This window comes from Dipodomys spectabilis, unplaced genomic scaffold, assembly GCF_019054845.1.
Source record: "Dipodomys spectabilis isolate Male_0828 unplaced genomic scaffold, ASM1905484v1 ptg000152l, whole genome shotgun sequence".
NCBI classification, from domain to species: Eukaryota; Metazoa; Chordata; class Mammalia; order Rodentia; family Heteromyidae; genus Dipodomys; species Dipodomys spectabilis.
In genome coordinates, this window is record NW_024870829.1 from 1,946 (window position 1) to 9,856 (window position 7,911).

The following is a 7,911-nucleotide window of genomic DNA, read 5'->3' on the forward strand; positions in this document are numbered from 1 at the left end:
ATGGTAAAAAGGAAAGCCTGGCATTATATATGACAAACATTAAAGATAAACAACTACCAACCATGAATACAGTCCCAAGCCAACTCTCCTTTACATTTAAAGTATATATAAACATATTTCATGACAAAGAAAACTTGAAACAACCTATGTCCACCAAATTATCAGAATAGAATATAATCAAATATATACTAAATAGAGAAGATCAAGAAGAAGAGGAACTATTTATATAAAATGCTCCCTACCAGAGAACAAGGTAAATATGTTAAGAGTAGATGAGGCACAGCTCCTAATAACAGGTGTATAACATATCAGGACTTATTTCAGATATTTCTGTCTTAACGCTCTATATCAATAGACTTAAATTTCCAAATAGAAGACATAGATTAGATAGCAGTATCAAAAACCAAGATGCATCCATCTAGTATCTATGAGAGACACATTATCAAACACATTCTATGAAACTAGAATTAGACTCCTCCCCAAATCACATAGGGATTCAACCAAGAAAGAGAACTATGAACCAAACTCTTTGATAAGCATTAATGCAGAACTTCTTAATAAAATTCTCACTAACCAGTTTCACCAAATAACAAAAAAAATCATATGGTATGATCAAATAGGATTCATCTTGGATACGATTTGATTCAATATTCTTGTCAATAAACATAATACAAACCATCAGCAGAAGCAGGGACAAAAAAACAAATGATCGTCAATAGGGTGTAGAAATAGCTTTTAACAAGCTCCAATACCCCTTTATGATTAAAAGGTCTGAGAACCGAGGAATGCATGGAACATTCCTCAATATTAAACTGAGTATGTATATGATAGAGATAATAAGCATTTAGCTAAGTGTGGAAGCATGAAGTCATTAACATGAAGAATTAGAAAAGAATGTTCACTCTCTACTACTCTTCAATATGGTAGTGGACTTTCTTGCAAGAGCAATAGACAAGAGAAAAACATAAAGCAGATCCAAATAGGGAAGAAGTAAAACTATCCCTTTTTACAGATGAAATGACCCTGTATTTAAAGGACCCTATGGATTCCTCCCTCAAGTTAATAAATGTGATGCTAACCTTCATCAATGTAGCAGGATATAAAAACCACAAGAATCAGTAGTTTTTCTGTTACCAACAATGGGAAAATCCACGCTGAAATCCAAAAAACGACCTCATATACTAGCCTCAAAATCAAATCAAATCTAAACAAAACAAAACAACAACAACAAAACTAGGAATTAATTAACTAAAATCGTGAAGGACCTATATGTGAAAACTTTAAAAATATAAAAAGGGAAATTGAATGAGATTCAAGGAAATAGAAAGTCTTTCAATGTTCCTAGTTGGAAGAATTAACATTTTGAAAACTGCAATATTTCCCCTAAACAATTGGCAAGGCAATACTCATCAAAATCCCAACAATATTCTTCAATGTAGAAGAGAAAGCAATGCAACTATAATATGGAATTACAAAATTACAGATGAAACAGAAAGCTTAGAAATGAATTCATGGGCCTATAGTCATCTTACACACACAAACACTCACACACACACACACACACACACACACACACAATGGAATTATATTCACCCATCAGAAAGATGACTTTTCACCAGTGGTAAGGAAAATGAAAGGTTTGGGAAAATTATATTAAGAGAAAAGAGAAAGGAATGCAGACTCAGAGCAATATAGTTTTCATGGATTCATTCATATATTGTAGCTAGAAGATGCATACAAATCTATAAGTAAACAAGACAGATTCTACCTCGTCCATTATAATGGCCATTACTAAGAAAACTAACAATAGCAAACGCTGGCATGGATGTAGCCAATTGGGAACTCGATTGCACTGTTGATGGGAAATTAAACATGTTCAACCACTGTGGAATGCAGTACGGAGTTTTCTGAAAAGAGTAAATGTAGATCTCCCTTAAGACCCAGTAATTCCCCTTATGGGCAGTAATACAATAAATAACAAACAAGCTCACATGAAAGCTACCAGTATATACATGATCAGGGCTCAGGCCCATAGTTCAAGGACTGGAAAAAAATTACCACTGCTGGTATTTGTTTCCGCAAATATGAACCGTTTTATATAAGATACCAAATCAATATATATGCAGTAGCTAGATTAGGACTCAAATGTAGTGGGTGATAAAATGGCTCCTTTGTTGAATGTTAGGAAGAGATGTACGTAGTCCATGAAAAGGATATTTTTTCTTGTTGCTGTTCGAGGGGCTTGAAGTCTGGACTTGGGCACTGTCCCTGAACTCTTCAACTCAAGGTGGGTGCTCTACCACTTGAGCGACAGTGCCACTTCTGGTTTTCTGATGGTTAAATGGAAATAATAGTCTTTCTTGCCCAGGCTGTCTTTGAACTGTAGTCCTCAGATCTCAGCTTCCTGAGTAGCTAGGATTACAGCTGTGATTCACTGGCACGATTTTTAGAAAAGAAAATCCACCTCTTCACCTGTGTCTAAACCTCAGATATTACTATTAGAACACATCACCTTCACCTCATTTCATCAAACATTTGTAAATTTTCTCTTTTCCTTCATGTGGTAATACTGCAATCAATATTAACTCAGCTGGGGGACTGGATCAATTGTACGGTATTTGCTAGCAGCTAATTTAAGAACTTTTACATCAAAAGAAATGAAACCCTCATTTTGAATAATTGTTTTCTCTTTTTATTACAAATCTGTGCTTGATTACTTCCTAATGTGATATTGGACTTCCTAATAGAGTGATGAAATTTTCTTTCTTTTCAACCTTCTCCCACATGTGGTCAAATATTTAAGAGTTCAAAGATTTGCACTGATAATTGATTAAGCTGACTTCTAAGAAAATGTGCCTTTCTGGAATTTGGTCTTCTTTCTTGTTCTTACATGCACAAGCGTTCTATGATTTATTTGTTCTACAAGGAATTCTACATTCCAATCTTTGTGTGACCAATTTTAGTCTCCCTGGTCAGTCTTTCTGTCCTTTCTCTGGAGTCTCATTTGAGTCTGCCTTATAAAAAATATATTAGTTATCAGCTAAATGATTCTCAGCTTCTGTTTTTTGCCTGACTTCATGTAGGCTATGATAGCAACCCTGCCTGGCTGTGCTTACTGGAGTGTATGTGTGTGTGTGTTTTGTTTTAGATGTCTAGGATTACTATTCAAGGTAGTAGTTTCTCTGGGCCCCTGTGATCCCCTGGCCTAGAGTCAATGGGTTTTTCTCCTAAAGATACAAAGAACAATTGACTAAATTCCTGTTAATTGTCTCAAAATGAGGCAATCAGGCATCCTTGCAAAGCCATCAATAATGCTTTATAACCACTTACAGAAGTCATCTATCTAGATGGCTTTTCAAGGTTGACTGTGAAAAATGTTCATTTCCAAGTATGCACCACAAAGCAGAGCACATTCCTGGGATCAGATATTTGGAAGGAAGGTTACCTTTCCTTCCTTCTCTTATGATAGATCAAACCGTAATAAACTTCAGTTGTGGTCAGCCTGGAGCACATATTCCCAAGAATATTCTGTAGTGTAAAAGAGGACCAACTCTCAATGGTGTAAATATTTGTCTACTACAGACTGATTTATCTTGCTTTTATCTATTGTTATTTTCATTACTTTAAACGCATGGATAATTTATATTGGGATTAGACAAAGGATTAATGGAATAAACATTCAGTTTACTTTCCTAGATCCAATATAATACACTTAACCCATAATGGACAAATAAATCCAACTCTAGAAACAATGTCAGGAATACAAAATAAGCCTTAATACATATAATCTGGCACACATACACGATCATCTACACAAAAATTCAGTCTCTCTGTAAATATTTATTTGGTATCAAATAATAAAAATTTAATTAATGAATATGACTTTCAAGAATCATCTGAAACAGTCCCCGTATATATAATTGTAAATAATTTTATAGATGTCACCTAGACAAGAATTTAACATGCATGTAGAAATCAAATTTCCACAATTTAAGCTATATGAGAGGGGTCATACCCTCGTGTACTATGTGGTGTGAATTTTACCACAGTGATGAACCCTTTCAACTAATACCAAGAGTCATGTGCAATAATTTATTACTTGATGTTAAGATGAGTGCTAAGTGTAGAATACACTTTGAATTATTACATTAAATTACAGAAATGAAGCAATAATGATATGTTATTTGTTTAAACTCTAATGCTTCTCAATTTTACAATTCATAAATATATTATTAAAATTATTTTCACTTTCTTCTTTTCTATAGCTGCTGAAATTAAAATTATATATTAAACATTCAATATTAAGAAATCAATAAGTAACTATTATTAAAATGATATACTATTAAACTCTGATTTGAATTATACTTCTAACAAATTGTGATCTAAACAACTCAATAGAATTAAGGGTGATCATTTTTAAACTTATTAGCTTGTTTTTTTTTTTATTTTATTTTTTGGGTCCGATCGTGGGGCCTGAACTCTGGGCCTGGGCGCTCTGCCTCAGCATTTCAGCTCAAGGCTAGCGCTGTACAACTTGAGACACAGCACCACTTCCAGCTTGTCTTTTTTTTGGCTTATGTGGTGCTGAGGAATCAAACCCAGGGCCGCAGGCATGCACGGCAAGCACTCTACCACTGAGTCACCTTCCTAGCCCAGCAGCTTGTTATTTGTTTCCTAATTGTGTCATTTGTTATTCTTGGTCCAAGTCATCTCTTCATCTTAATTGTTTAGTTTTCTATTTTATCTCTATTGGTTTGCTGATTATGCATTTTGTTTAAATTTTTAATGACATGAGGCTGAAAAGCTGTATGCTAGTTTATTACTTGCTATGTTAATGTAAAATTACTCCTTTCCACAGCTCTTCTACTCTACGATACTACAGTATTTCCCCCAGTCGCATCTCCTGTATCGCTGCTCTCATATATTTTATTTTATTTTTTATTTAAAGTTCCCGTATCGTTTTTAAAAAGTACTAAATCTTTTAAATATCATCACTTACTGTATTTTAAGAATTCAAGAATGAAAAAATTCACATATAATCACTCCAAAATGCTTTAAAACTAGGAAAGGATAAAACAGGCCACTGTGAAGTAAATTTTCTTCTACTTTCAAAATTATTCTGAAAGCCTTGTGCTGGTTTGTCACACCTGTAATCCTAACTACTCGGGATACCTACTCAGGGGCCTGAGATCTGTGGATAACATTTGGAAGACAATCAGGGCAAAATAAATTCATGAGATTATTTTTCAAAAATTTTAATGAACTAACAAAGGGCCAGGAATGGAGATGTAGCTCATATAGTAGCTCACCAATCTAGAGAGAAAGACATAGCGAGACCTTGAAGCCCTGATTTCAAACTCTGAGCATGCCAACACGCAGGAATGCACACACACTCACTTTTTCAAAATATCTTCATATCAGTGTTTTGCATTAATTTATTTGTTAACAATATTATTTGGGTAAAATAGGCAAAATAAACTCTTCCATCTCAAAACATTTTTATACATTTTTTGTTGTAAAAATACTGTACAGAATGGTTATAGTTACATGAGCAAAGTAATAAGTACATTTCCTATCAAGCATTGTTACCTCCTCCTTTGTTTTTCCCCCACCATTCCTTCCCTTCCACCTCCACAAGTACACTCCTCACACCTCCAAGCCCCACCCAATGTCCCCAGCCTAAATTGTAAAATTCATTCTTCAAAATATTGTCTTGTGCATCTATTGTTATACAATGGGTCAAACTGTATTCCTATTTAAGCATGCCGTTTTGTCCCTTTCTTTCCCCAAATTAGAGAAGTGTATATACAAGATGCAGGTGCACCAACATCAAGTAAAGTGAAAACAGGGGTTATATTGTTGGGAAGGAACACAGAAAAAAAAAAAAAAAGAAATCACGTTGCACATTATAAATATGTGAGAAACAACAGCAAGAAAGAAAAAACCACTTGTGTCTCTATCTTGGGGGTCATTTAGCTTAACATCTACTTATGTAGTCATATACACATAGCTTTTCAACTTTTCTGCTTATCCCAGACATATACTAGTCATTGTAAATAAGGGATAGCATGGGACCTATGTTTCTTTGGACTTGGCTTACATCAGTTAATATAATTTTTTTCCAAGTCTTTCCATTTCCTAAAAATTGGGCGATGTCATTCTTTCTGATGGAGGCATAGAATTAATATATATACACATATATATGTATATATATAGTATATGTGTGTGTGTACACACATATACACACAGAACATTTTCCTTTTTTGTTTTTTAGAGCAACTTAGTTTTCCACCTTCATCATTTTTTCAAATGTTTTTATTGTGATTAAATGATTACATAATTTCCCATATTTCACAATATTGTGGGATAGTGATGCTTAGTTAAAGTCACAAACACATTCTAACTTTGATGGAGCAAATTGTCTATCATGGTTTACAATACTTATGAGTTCTATGAGCTTTGCAATAGAGTTATTTCCTCCATATGTATAGTTTTTTGTTTTGAAATATGTATATTTCTTTTGTTTTGTGTAGTGTCTGCTGTTCCCTCTTTCCCACTTGTTCCCTCCTTCCCTTCAGTGACATTGAGTTGCTTAGTTCATTTTGGTCAATGTCCAGTGCAGCTGATGGATCCCACTGTTGTATGTATTTCCCTGATTCCCTCTAGTTCTGTGTCGTCTTCCTGGTTTCCCTTCAGTGTGCAAATATGATCAGCAGAATGAGGATATTTAGTAGTGATTCGACCAGATGAGTGGAAGTCCTTGGTTTCTTAAGTGTTGTTAATTTTGTTGTATCACCTTACATTTTGGATTTAACATCCACTTACCGTGGAGACCATGTGCTGTTTGTCTCTTTGCTTTTGTCTTACCTCGCTCAACATGATTTCCTGTAGCTTGATTGATTTCCCTGCTAATGCCATTATTTTGTCTTTCTAATGGCTAGAACATATTCCGTTGTGTATAGTTACCACAGTTTTTGGATCTATTCATCTCTGGTGGGACATATGGGTTGTTTTCATATCCTGTATATTGTGAATAGTGCTGCAATAAACATGGAGGTGCATGTATCCTTGAATATTGGTACCTGTTGTTCAGAATAGATGCCTAGAAGTGGTATGAGTGAGCCATAAGGAAGGTCAATAATTAGCTTTCTGAGGACTCACCAGATTGCTTTCCAAAGTGGTTGTGTAAGTGTACATTCACACACACACACACACACACACACACACACAGAACGTTTTCTTGATCCATTCTTCTACTGAGGGGCATCGGGGTTGGTTCCGTATCTTAGCTATGGCAAATAATGCTACAATAAACGTTGTTGTGGTGGTAGTTTTAGCACGGACTTATTTGTGATCATTTGGGTGAATTCCCAAAAGTGGGATTGCTGTGTAACAGGGGAGCTCTATGTGGAGTCTTTTGAGGAAGCCCCAAACCGCTTTCCAAAATGTATGAACAAGTTTACACTCCCACCAAGAGTGCGGTAGGCTTCCCTTCTGGCCACATCCCATCCAGCATCTGTTGGTGTAAAAATATGGAACGATTCATTAATTTGCGTGTCATCCTTGTGCAGGGACCATGCTAATCTTCTCTGTATGTTCCAATTTTAGTGTATGTGCAGACAAATTGAGCACAGAACATTTTTTATATATAAATTGTAATTGATTGTCTTAAACTAGACAATTCAACAAAAAGTAAGTTCAAAAAATTGTGAAATTTTGCAACCATGTATTTCTTACATAAGCACACATTTAAGAATAAAGTCAATATTGACATGACAAATACAAAATAATTCCAGATATTTGTTGTTCATGAGATGTGTAGGAGGAGGAATTCAATTATTCTACACAAGGCACCTGTCATAATGATCATTGCAGCAAATGTTAAGGTTTGTTAAAAGTTTTAATGATTTA

The 7,911-nt window shown here is 34.8% G+C and overlaps 1 non-coding gene across 1 annotated transcript; it reads right to left on the reverse strand.

Annotated features, from left to right (window-relative positions):
• Positions 1–7,526: 7,526 nt before the first annotated feature.
• On the reverse strand, positions 7,527–7,632 carry LOC122118468. Its single transcript, XR_006149373.1, has one exon. It is a non-coding gene; the product is annotated as a U6 spliceosomal RNA (small nuclear RNA).
• Positions 7,633–7,911: the final 279 nt, after the last annotated feature.